This window comes from Aulonocara stuartgranti, assembly GCF_965226115.1.
Source record: "Aulonocara stuartgranti genome assembly, chromosome: 3".
NCBI classification, from domain to species: domain Eukaryota; kingdom Metazoa; phylum Chordata; class Actinopteri; order Cichliformes; family Cichlidae; genus Aulonocara; species Aulonocara stuartgranti.
Genome location: NC_138941.1, coordinates 16,256,299 through 16,269,387, shown reverse-complemented (window position 1 = coordinate 16,269,387; position 13,089 = coordinate 16,256,299). Strand labels below are relative to the sequence as shown.

The 13,089-nt window shown below is 40.0% G+C and overlaps 1 protein-coding gene across 1 annotated transcript in view; it reads right to left on the bottom strand.

The window, feature by feature from the left end:
* Positions 1 to 6,312, bottom strand: part of LOC309702568 (uncharacterized protein) — a 1,257,380-nt gene extending 1,251,068 nt beyond the window's left edge. Inside the window, exon 1 of the mRNA XM_082527161.1 lies at positions 6,079 to 6,312. The gene's annotated coding sequence lies outside the window, so the exon portion shown is untranslated. The remainder of the gene's footprint in view (positions 1 to 6,078) is intronic.
* Positions 6,313 to 13,089: the final 6,777 nt, after the last annotated feature.

Here is a 13,089-nt window from a genome sequence, read left to right as displayed (position 1 = left end):
AGTCAGAGCTCTTTTGAGCCAACCATCCCTTTAACGTTAACTAGTAATGACTTCATGAACTTCTTCACAAATAAAATTTTTATCATTAGAGAAAAAATTACCAATAATCATCCCACAGATGTAATATTATCTACAGTTACTCTTAGTACCATTGATGTTAAGTTAGACTCTTTTTCTCCAATTGATCTTTCTGAGTTAACTTCAATAATTACTTCCTCCAAACCATCAACGTGTCTTTTAGACCCCATTCCTACAAAACTGCTCAAAGAAGTCCTGCCATTAATTAATTCTTCGATCTTAAATATGATCAACCTATCTCTAATAATCGGCTATGTACCACAGGCCTTCAAGCTGGCTGTAGTTAAACCTTTACTCAAAAAGCCATCTCTAGACCCAGCAGTCTTAGCTAATTATAGGCCAATCTCCAACCTTCCTTTCATATCAAAAATCCTTGAAAGAGTAGTTGTCAAACAGCTAACAGATCATCTGCAGAGGAATGGTTTATTTGAAGAGTTTCAGTCAGGTTTCAGAGCTCAGCACAGCACAGAAACAGCTTTAGTGAAGGTTACAAATGATCTTCATATGGCCTCTGACAGTGGACTCATCTCTGTGCTTGTCCTGCTAGACCTCAGTGCAGCGTTCGATACTGTTGACCATAATATCCTATTAGAGCGATTAGAACATGCTGTAGGTATTACAAGTACTGCGCTGCAGTGGTTTGTATCATATCTATCTAATAGACTCCAATTCGTGCATGTAAATGGAGAGTCCTCTTCACACACTGAGGTTAATTATGGAGTTCCACAGGGTTCAGTGCTAGGACCAATTCTGTTTACATTATACATGCTTCCCTTAGGCAGTATCATTAGAAGACATAGCATACATTTACACTGCTATGCAGATGACACCCAGCTCTATCTGTCCATGAAGCCAGATAACACACACCAATGAGTTAAACTGCAGGAATGTCTTAAAGACATAAAGACCTGGAGGGCTGCTAACTTTCTGCTTCTTAATTCAGATAAAACTGAGGTTATTGTACTCGGCCCTGAAAATCTTAGAAATATGGTATCTAACCAGATTCTTACTCTGGATGGCATTACCTTGGCCTCCAGTAACGCGGTGAGGAACCTTGGAGTCATTTTTGACCAGGACATGTCCTTCAACGCACATATTAAACAAATATGTAAGACTGCTTTCTTCCATTTGCGCAACATCTCTAAAATTAGAAATATCCTGTCTCAGAGTGACGCTGAAAAACTAGTTCATGCATTTATTACTTCCAGGCTGGACTACTGTAATTCATTATTATCAGGATGTCCAAAAAACTCACTGAAAAGCCTTCAGCTAATCCAAAATCCTGCAGCAAGAGTCCTGACAGGGACTAGAAAGAGAGAGCATATTTCTCCTGTTTTGGCTTCCCTTCATTGGCTTCCTGTTAAATCCAGAATTGAATTCAAAATCCTGCTCCTCACATACGAGGTCTTAAATAATCAGGCCCCATCTTATCTTAATGACCTTGTAGTACCATATCACCCTATTAGAGCGCTCCGCTCTCGCTCTGCAGGCCTACTTGTTGTTCCTAGAGTATTTAAAAGTAGAATGGGAGGGAGAGCCTTCAGTTTTCAGGCCCCTCTTCTGTGGAACCAGCTTCCAGTTTGGATTCGGGAGACAGACACTATCTCTACTTTTAAGATTAGGCTTAAAACTTTCCTTTTTGCTAAAGCATATAGTTAGGGCTGGACCAGGTGACCCTGGATCCTCCCTTAGTTATGCTGCAATAGATGTAGGCTGCCGGGGGATTCCCATGATGCATTGAGTTTTTCCTTTCCAGTCACCTTTCTCACTCACTATGTATTAATAGACCTCTCTGCATTGAATCATATCTGTTATTAACCTCTGTCTCTCTTCCACAGCATGTCTTTATCCTGTCTTCCTTCTCTCACCCCAACCGGTTGCAGCAGATGGCCGCCCCTCCCTGAGCCTGGTTCTGCCGGAGGTTTCTTCCTGTTAAAAGGGAGTTTTTCCTTCCCACTGTCGCCAAAGTGCTTGCTCATAGGGGGTCATATGATTGTTGGGTTTTTCTCTGTATCTATGAAGCGCCTTGAGGCGACTTTTGTTGTGATTTGACGCTATATAAATAAAATTGAATTGAATTCAATTCAATTCAATTAACGCCTTCTAAAAACAATGGCCACCAGGCCAAAGCAATGGTTCTGACTGGATCAGCGTTAACCCCGCCCCCTGGGTTTGATGGGTGAGGTTGAGAGATAAAATAAATTTATGGTGAGACCTGAAGGAGTCAACTGTGCCAAAATGAATTAATTAAATACACCATTAAATAATTATTTAAATGTGTCAATAATTAATTAAAACGTGAAATAAATAAATAATTAATTAAATGTGTCAAAAATTATTTATTTAATTAATTATTTCCCATTTTAATTAATTATTTCAAATTTAAAATTATTATTGTCACATTTAATTTATTATTTAATGGTGTATTTAATTAATTCATTATGGCAGTCCTGGCATTTCATACTGTGGTTGGGTTGACTTTACTCTATAGATGTTTCACATGTTTCCATCTCAGCAGCCCCGTTGACAGATCACAGTATTATTACTTTTAAACTTAACCCCGAAAATAAAACGCAATTTAAAAAAGATTTCTGGAAATTTAATGCAGATCTATTAATTGATGATGGGTATGTTAAGATAGTTAAAGAGCGCCTCAATGTACAACAATGTAACAATTGGCAATTACATACATAGATGGGAATTTTTTTTAATTTAAAGTTAGAGAATTTTCAATTACGTTTAGTAAACTGAAGAGTAGACAACAGAAGGAATTTGAAAGTAAATTACTTTACAATATAAATAACTATTGTAATAGACATTTTATGTCAGAGGCTGATAAGAAATCCCTGTTGTCTTTACAGGCTCAATTAGATGATCTATACAAGAAAAAGGCTCATGGAGCTTACATTAGAGCTCGTGCAAAATGGATAGAAGAAGGTGAAAAAGTGCTTCATATTTCTACAATTTGGAGAAACGGAAGCAAGAAAAGAAATCTATTAATACAATAATCGTAAATGTCGAGGAATGCACAAATCATAAGACTATAGCGGAAGAAAAACATAAATTTTACTCAAATTTATACTCCTCAAAATATTTAATTACCGTATTTTCACAACCACAAGGCGCACTTAAAAGTTTTAGATTTTTTTCAAAATGTACGGCGCGCCCTATAGCGCAGTGCGCCCTTTGTGTTGTAAGGAGGACGTAGTAGAGAACACCATTAGAACGCTAAAGGGTGAAGTGTGTGCGTTGACTTTATTGCACATACCTGTATAAAAGAACAGGTATGTGCGTTATGCAGGACACCGTTGTTTTAACAACCCTGAAAATGGCAAAGAGACACGCTTACGAAGCACAGTTTAAACTGAAGGCCATCAGCTACGCGGAGGAACATGGAAATCGAGCAGCGGCGAGAGAATTTAAGATTAATGAATCGATGGTTCGCAAGTGGAGGAAGCTGGAAAACAAGCTCCGACAGGTCAAGAAGACGCAGCTGAGTTTCCGTGGACATAAGGCGATCATCGAGCAAAGAACGAGCGGGAGAAGCGTTTCGACGGTCACCATTCGGCTAAAAGCAGTTTCACTTTCACTTTTTATGAAACGGTGCCATTTTTCCATCCGGACCAGGACTACGGTAGCGCAGCAACTTCCAGCGGATTATAAGGAAAAGCTGGCCATCTTCCGCTCCTACTGCAGCAAACACATCCAGCGATGGATGACCGATGGAGACCACAGTTTCACCAAGAGTGGAAGGCAGCGCCGGGCGAGTTACGCCACAATTTGCCAAAGGATTGTAGATGCTTGGGCTAACATGTCTGCTGGCACTGTTGTTCGAGCTTTCGCAAAAGCCGGCATCGTTTCCGAGGAGCCGCACGGCACGGAAAGTGACTCTGACGGTGAAGAAAGTGAACCTGGCATGTTTGATGGAGATTTAGCGCAGCTGTTCAATTCAGACACAGAGGATGAGGACTTCGATGGGTTTGATTGATGATAAAAATGTGAGTACCAAACTTTGTTTTGCTCCTGCTTTATTTTTAAATACGCACACTTGTATGCTTGTGTGTTGTTGATGATGACGATTACTGGTAATAAAAATGTGAGTAAGGTACCGAACTCAGGTTTGCTCCCGCTTTATTCTTAAATACGCATACGGTACTTGTATGCGCCCTATGATCCAGTGCGCCTTATGTGTGTGTTAAATACAGTAATGGCACACATAACTGAGACTGCGACTTTTAGCACAGTGCGTCTTATGGTCGTGAAAATACGGTACTGATTCATTAACTATCAACTTTTTTGATCAGATTGAACCTTATACTCCAAAAATCGATTCTGTATTCAGAGAAATGTGTGATTCTGATATATCACTGGATGACTGTGATCAAGCCTTAAACAAACTGAAAATGGACAAAGCTCCTGGTCAGGATGGCTTGACTGAAATCTTTTATAAATTCTTCTGGAAAGAAATAAAAGAGTTTTTCTTCAAAACTATTAGTGAAATCATTAGTAATGAAATGTTAGCAACGACAATGAAACAATAATTCAAACGGTATTTTGGTTTTATTTCCCCAAAATAATTTTCGAGAAGCTCTGAATTTCTTTTAAAGTGCGACTTTGAAATTTCCAAATTAAATTATCCAATTTTCACAAACAGGTTCTCCAGTACTGGAAAAAGATATTAGCATATTTTTTCTCCACATACAAATTCGATTTGGGACAACAGATTGGATGGATCATGGCATTTGGACGGTTTTACACCTTTTAGACAATGACGGAAATGTGTTAACATATAACAAATTCATAGATAATTATGGCATATCATGTACTCAGAGTAAATTCATTACAGTTGTGAAAGCCGTTCCCCCTGCAATGATTCAGATGTCTTCCCCCTATTGAACAACAACCCGTCAACAACGTGCTGAGCTGTGACTCTTCTTCCCTCTAAAGTCCTGGTGTTAACACTCACCCTGCATCAGCTTCACCTATTTTTAAATTGTTTTTACTTTTCAAACCGACGGATCATTTGAAGCCAACCATCAAAAAACTGCTTCAGCTGTGTTTGATGTTTATGCTACAGCCTGTTTACAATGTGTTACATACTTAAAAGGATAAATCAATATAAAGAACATGAATGTAATTTGGGCTAAATGTGGAAGGAAAAATCTTCATTGCCATTTAGTAGTGCTGTATATTGTTGATTATCCTGATTTGTTGTTTAGTTTTGCATTGTTACATAAAGATACATGTTAGAGGGATTTTTGGGTTGTTGGCGCCCTCTTGTAAGAATAATTACATTGCAGATAAGGGGGCAGGTGCTGAGAAGAATTTTTTCTTCTTCCTGCGCCTTTTCACCCATGGGTGCAGTGTTATATTAATGGGAAGGATGATCTGTATGTAGGAAACAAAAACCTGTTGAACCACGTGTGAAATAAATAAAGAAATGAAATATAATCAATATCAGATATCAGAGCAACAGAAACCTCGGTGATCAGGACGCTGGGACTGAGAACAGGAAGTGGCTCAAACGTCACAGTTTCATAACGTCACCCTGAACTCCACTCACGGAGTTTCTGTCGGCATTGTAGTTTTTAAAGTCCTGTGATAAAGGCGGGTCTTTCTGTGAATCCGCACGCTCATTGGCTAATAACTTGAGATTGACACATTGTTATCCAATGAGCGTGCGGGAACTTCCGACATAAAGTTGTTTCCTTTGAAAAACCAAAGTCTGATTATTTTTGCCTCCATTGACGGAGCCTGTTGTTCCCGCCACAGAGACACAGTAATGTCAGAGCGGTGTTAACACTCACCCTGCCTCAGCACAGCTCTCACTCTCCTCCTGCTCTCTCACACTAAACGGAGGCTCAGCTAAACTCACTTCCTTTCTACTTACAGGAAACCAGCGCTCAGAGGAGCCGACCGGCCTCACATTTCACCCACAGACACGAACAGCGTGGAATTATTTTATGTCATAAGAAGAAACATATTCATGTTAACACTCACCTGCCTCAGCTCCACCTTCCTCCTCCTGCTGCTCTGAACGGAGGCTCAATACTTTCACTTTCACTGCTGCTCCCTAAACACAGAGGATGCTGGGACTTGTAGTTTTTTCCTTCCGGTGCGGTCTTCCTCTTTGTTTGTTTGTGTTTGTGTTCAAGTTATTTCGATCATGTAAACATCAACAGAACACGTGAAGCCACACAGAGTTTGTATGTCGAGGTGGGTAGGAGGGTTTGAGGGTTTGGGGAGGGGTCAGAGGGAAGAGGTCTCGCCAGTTGCAGGAACATTGGAATCTAAAAATGTGTCTCATATAGGTGTTATTTTGGTACTTTACACATCACACAGTTTCAACAACTCCTTATATGGTACAAGTTCCTCTTTTCTTTCTGGCTTCCTGTATTTATTAATATGCTTGTATATTTCTACACTAACTTCCTGTTTTTCAGTCTGGCTGAGCACTTAGTTTGTGAGTCAAAAGTGGCCTTGCTTTACAAACCTTCATTATTAAAGTACATAAAACAATATAATCAGAAAATAAGCACTAAGAATATATTAACTACATGACAGTTCTCCCCCTTTTCGTGTTTCCTAAGAAACACGACATAATTCCTGATTCATCCCATTAAGTTTACTTGCATGTTAAAAGGCTAAAATATAACAAAAGAGATTATGCTAAACAAAATGAAACCTTTCAATTGCCCAACCCTATCTGTCCCCTCAACGGGTTGTATGTTTTCAATGTTTCATTATTATTCTGTCATAATTACTTCTATACACAACAAATAAATCAAGCTCTAAGACAGCACCTGTGAAATGTCCTAAATCTACTTCCTACACCCCCTTTTTTTACCCAGAATCCCAGTTTAAACCCACTTCTGACTTCCCTCAGTGCTCACTGTAAACTCCAAACAGGTACAATCAGCTTTTCTGGCAAAAGGCCCTAGATTATTTTGTCAATCTTTGGAAACATCCTCTATAGAGTTAACCCGTTTCATCTTCAAAACTTAGTCCTGGTTTCTTCACCCGCTTTAACAGGTTGAGCATATCCGGCCTGAATACTGTGTTTGGGCAATTTACATAACATAGAAATCCTACAACTATTCCTAAAGTCCCTCTCATTACTCTTCATTACTTTTATGCTCACATTTAACCTGTGTCTAACGAGCTTTTAATTTCCTAAACAACACATTTTCTGGAACAATGGTTCTCTGTGCTCTGTGCTTCTTTTCGGGTTCCCCTTTCTCTGGTTGGTTCCGTTTGGTCTGGGGCTTCCAGGATTCTCGCCACCAATGTGGTCGCTGTGGTCCTGAAATCTTCTCCTGTAAAGGATCCTATTCTAAAAATCCTTCTATCCTTTATATTAACTTTACTTAATCTTTACTTAATCTTAATTTACTTGATCTCAATGTTCTTTATGTGTGTGAGCAACACTTTTAATTTTATCTAACACACCCAGGGTCAGATATACACCATCACCCTATCAGCATAAAAACAGACAGAGACGTTCCTCTTTCTGTCACATTCTTCCATACATGGCAATTTGTTTCACCTTCCAGATAATTCCTGGGGACTTACAATTTCTTGACTCTTCTTCTGTCACTTGTTACTAGGCAGCTCAAATGCAGTTAGAAGCTAAATGAATTCCAGGTCCTCGGCCTGGCCTATGTTTAAATCATTTGTGTTTGTAAGCGTGTATGCGGTTTAACCTTCTGCTGCTCCAAGTCACTTACACAATAGATCATCGGGACATCGCGCCAAACGAAGCTTAAGACCTTGAATAGACTGAGCATCAACACTTTCATGAGCACAATATGCAATGTGTGTATACAATGATTATAGCTGCACCTTTAATAAAAGTTTTAGTCTAATGCCAGTAGCTTTAATAAACATTTTAATGCAGTGTTAATGATGAAGGCTATATTGTAGCAGTAAAGTATTTTCTTTATTCCCATATTCCCTCTCTTGACCTTTCAAAAAGAAAGGTCACCACACTTCGTGTTGTGTCACTCCTCGGCCCATTTGGCCGCTTCTAAGTCCATCAATGGCATCATGGCCACTGGAACGACCGTTCCAGGGTCCACTGCCCTCGTTATTACCTTTCCCAGCAGTCCTCTGGTGCAAGGAATGAGACAACAACCGCAGGTGACCAGTATCGCTAAAAAGTGGCAGTAGAAAACATTGCAGACATGAAAAACCCCTTCCATTTCCCAAACACTGAGGTCATCCAGCTGTCCAGCGGATTGTCAATTCCCTAGTGCTCATGCATGGTTTTAGACAGCGTTTTCAGCCCCTCCAGAGCTCGGGTTACTGAGCCATCTGGAGCAGTGTTGTTGGGGATAAAGGTACAACACACTGCTCCAAACATGGCACCACACGCCCCTTTCTTTCACGCCAACAACATGCCTAGGGCCATTCGATTTTGCACTCCCATCAGTGAGGTCGAACCCAACTGTTCTGTGAACCCCTCCATGGCATCTCTGGTCAGGTTAGAGAGTCTTAGCACATTATAATGGACATAGTTTATGCGATCAACATTCTTATTTGGAGTTATCCATATGAACATACTTTCAAATCCTGAAGCTAGTTGGTCCACTAGTTTATACTCATCTGGAACTCCCCTGGGCACTCCTATTGAGTCAGTCCAGGTAGGCGAGTTCATTCTAGGGTCATAAGCATGTATCCCCTGTGTCCCTCTCTTTGCCAAAATGTGTCTTTTACGTCTGGCCGCTAATGTGCGTGTGGCCAATGTGCGTGTGTTGCGTTGTCGTATGGCTTTTACTTTGTTCCCGATTAGCATGAGTGGAGCTCCGAGTCGCACCATTGCGCACGTCCCTTCACTTCCCATATGGGCACGAACCAAAAGGGTGTTACGTCCACAATAATAATAGAGCCCACTTCTTGCCCATGGTCCAATTAAAGTGTTCGTTTGGCTTACATTGTTTGTGGTTCTCCCTGTGACTGTGACAGAGCACCAACTTGGGTCAATCTCTCCCAACTTGTACTTTACCGTATCCGTTGAGAATTTAAAGCATGTGTAGTTGTTTTGTTTGGGCATGAATGGTCCTACTTGTGTTTGCTTGTGAATTAGGGGAAATAAGCTGGACAAGATAGTCCAGTTGCCAGTGCTCACCGCTTCCCTAGTCATCCGCAACATGCAGTCATAGCCCCACTTGTCCTCTGGATACAGTGGTGCGGGCTCCGTGAACAAACGTGGTCTAGCTGAAGCACAGGCAACACAATCAGATACATGTTGTTCTTTAGCATTTTGAGCCACCCAGTCCAGCCAGAGGTTACTGTCACTGAAGCCGGTGGCACGCTCAATCAGATCCTCAGTCCTAGTGTAATCCACCGTCAGGACTGGTCTCCCGTTTGTTTCCTGCTCCTCTTAATGTAATGGTACATTTTATTTTACTTTATCAGACTTACCCAAAATATATATGCTTTCGTTACTTTGCTCCTGTCTCCCTCCAGTACCAGCTCTTTTAAAAATTTACTGTTTTAAAGGGAAAAAACCTTGGTCACTTGGACAAGTCTTTGTAATTATTTTCCTCTATCAAATTTAATTGACTTCTACAGTGGCCTGCTTTTGTTAATAGTAACATGAGTAACATCCAACATTTTCTCCCCTTTAGCATCTGGTATTTCCCCCACTATATAATGTACTACCATAATCTACACCCAGTCAATAAAACAGAATTTTCTCAAAGCAAACATCAGCAACCCAAAATCAGCAGCCCCAGAATTAAGTCTTCCGCTCCTCCTGCTCATGGCAAAAGCAAAGCAAAGCAAAGCAAAGCAAAGCATCCCCTTTCTCTTGCCAGCGTGGTGAATTGTTTGTCAGCATTTATTCATCCTACTCTTGGTCCAGTCTTTATCTCAGTGTCCAGTCAGTCCAACCTTTAGTCCACATCTTCAGTCCAGTCACAGTCCAGTCACACACATTCACACCAGATATTACTGATAGTGGAGACTCCTGTGCAAATAATCAGATTCTCCACCCTCAGCAACGTGAGCTCATTCATTTGTTTTATTTTTTGTTTTTTAGGTAAAGAGTCCTTTATGCTCCTGGACTGGATTGACTCGCTGCAATCATTTTAGACAGGGACTTACAACCTGATCAGGTCCCCACAGGTCAGCTTTTCCTCAGCCAGTTGTAATCTGGAAAAGCTCACCTTATATTTGTTCTCCTGAAAATTTTTACAGCGCTGTTAATTCAATCTTTCAGGCCTGCTTAGAACAAAAATGAGAAAAAGAGAGCTGATTATTAGCTCATCAGAGCACAAAACATCATCACCTGACAGGTTTTCTCTAAGTGCACTGTTACCATTTTAAAGGGCCCAGTTCTAACCATGTCCATGTTTAGCAAAACTCCCTCTATTAAAATAAGAAAACAACCCAAACCTAACCGACAGAATCAACCCATCACTAAAACAACAACCCCAAAAATCTTAATCACAGAAAAGTTTTGCCTCAAGTTCTTCAGCGTCCTGACAGTCTGAGGTCAACTGACATAGTCTCACCTGCTCAATACACAGAAAATCTTGTTAAAAGCTGCACAGTTTTGCAGACCATTGATATTCTCATTAAGCCCTTTCTAAAGATGTTATAACCATCTATCATCACTAAATTCTAAATTCCTTTTCCAAATCTGGACGACTGCACTTAGTCACAGACCTGACCACTTTATTTAATTATCCTGTCTGTTACCAAGCCTTTCTTCTCACACAGTCACAGTGTGTGTTTCAGTGCAAGCGTCACTCATCCAGTCAGACAGGAAACACAAGTTCTTCTTTTTCTTTTCCTGTCTCCAGTCATTCAACTCATTTGCATACTGAGTCATATCTCAAGAAGTTGCCATGACAAGACAAATGCATATTTAAACATCACCACATTATTGAATTATTGTTATTTTCTTTCTACAGTAATCACTTGTTTTGATCAATCTGTACAGGAGCACTTCTAATTCACTATTCTAAAAACTACTTTAAGCTTTAATCACTTTTTCCTTTTCACAAGAATCACTCTACTGTCCCTGAGTTATTCCTCAACTTCAGGGTTTAAGTGTGTTACATTCACACTATTTTAACACTGATGAAAGATAACAAGCTGATTTTCATTGCATGTGTGTTATTAGTCAGGTTTAATCGATGTCTGTAATGCTCTGTGTGAGATATCGCTCAATGTTTTGAAAGGTGTTATCCCGCTGACTGATCAGCTGTACAGACAGCTAAAAAAGAAAAAAAGTAATCAGACTGGTTGCAGACAAAAAGGTCAAAAGTTTGAAAAAGAGAAGATCCATCAACCAATCTGGAGGATTTTTGCTACCGTTATTAGGGGCTGCCATACCCTTCATCACCAGTCTTATAGCAAATAGGTGAAAATGGAGCACACACAGAAAATGTTTTTGGTCCCGCAGCATCAGTTGGACATGTTAAACCATCAGCAGCAACAACATACAGGCTCCGTCAGACATGTAGAGCAAAACGAGCGAGACAAAGCTATGGTTGAAGTGCTGCAGCTGCAGATTTGGATGTGTATGAGAGGCTAAAAAGTATTCTGCCATTCTTCAGAGATACCGTTCACTTGTCAAACAAGGCATCAGTGAAAAAAATGTGCTAACACTATCTTTGCCTTCTGAAACCGGTCAGGATGCATCTGACCGCCAAAGTAATGTTGGTGGCGACAGACAAAAAGACATGTTTGGGATGAGATTTTGTCCTATATGGCAAAAAGGAGCAGAAAAAATGCAGAGCTTATTTTAACAGCGCTCACTCGTGCGTCGGGAGTTTCTTGGAATGATAGGGGTGAGATTATTATTGACAACCAGAGAATCAGAGGTTCGCATCTCTATGATTTGATCCAAAGTGCAACAGCAACACGTAGAACAACAGATGTTTCATGGCCTGCAGGGTGGTCGACATTTTTAAAAACACTCGCCCGCTTAAATGTTCCTCTGTCTGCTTTTCCTAATGCTGAGGTGAGGAGGACTATTAGCCAATATAAAGGCGACACTGGCGACCCGAGTGTTGAAACAAATGGTTTGCACAAGAAGCGGTCACTGAGCGATCAAAGCTTATTTACCACACATAAAAAATCAAGGCAGAGTAGAAGCGGGTGGATCGATTTTTAATGAATTTTAAGATTATGTTTGTTTTTCTTATTCTTGGAAAAAAGATCATTTACCCTCGCATTTGTTTCCCTTTTTATATACTACTACTTATGTGTTTTTTTTTCTTATTTATGTCTATATTGTTTTGTTAAACAGATGACAGTTTTCCCCTTTTTACTACTTTTTGAACTCTGTGCTGATGTTTAAAGATTGTATTATTACTAAATAATGTTTTTAACAATTAGGTGAAAATAAATATCAGATGAAACGATATTCTCTTCTGTTATCTTTTATTATTTGTTACTTGAATCAGTATCCGCGCTGCACACAATCAAAGTTATTTTCAAAACATACAGAAACAGGTCTTATTTTGTTAACAAAATGACAAACCATTGCATCGTTACAAACAAGGTTATCACTGTACATATTAATTAGTCTTGAATAAGACGCTCCTTTTTGGACATGATATAGAAAAAACACACAGTGTTGTCCGCAGGTTACCGAAAAGTCCTTCTGAACCTGTCTCCCAGAATACAATATCCGAGCGGTGTTTTTTAAAAGAAAAAGTTTTATCTCGGGTGAAAACGTATCAGGTGAGTTACCGAAGCTGTCAAAAAAGTGCCCTTGCTTGTCTTTGTGATATAGAACGCCAACCAGTGCTTCCCAGGTAAGTCTGATGGATCTGTATTCACAATGCCCATGCATGGATATCTGATGGGCTTTGTTGGCAGCTGGTCACTTGCTAAGACGCCTAGAAGATGAGCCCTGTTACTAATCCTTTTAACAATGCTGGTTAGTTCTATTGTATTCATTTTGAATCTTTAGTAGTCGTCCAGCAGCACTTGTCTCATATTAGATATTTGGATGACTGAATCAAATACAGAGTAACACACCAGGAGAAGTAT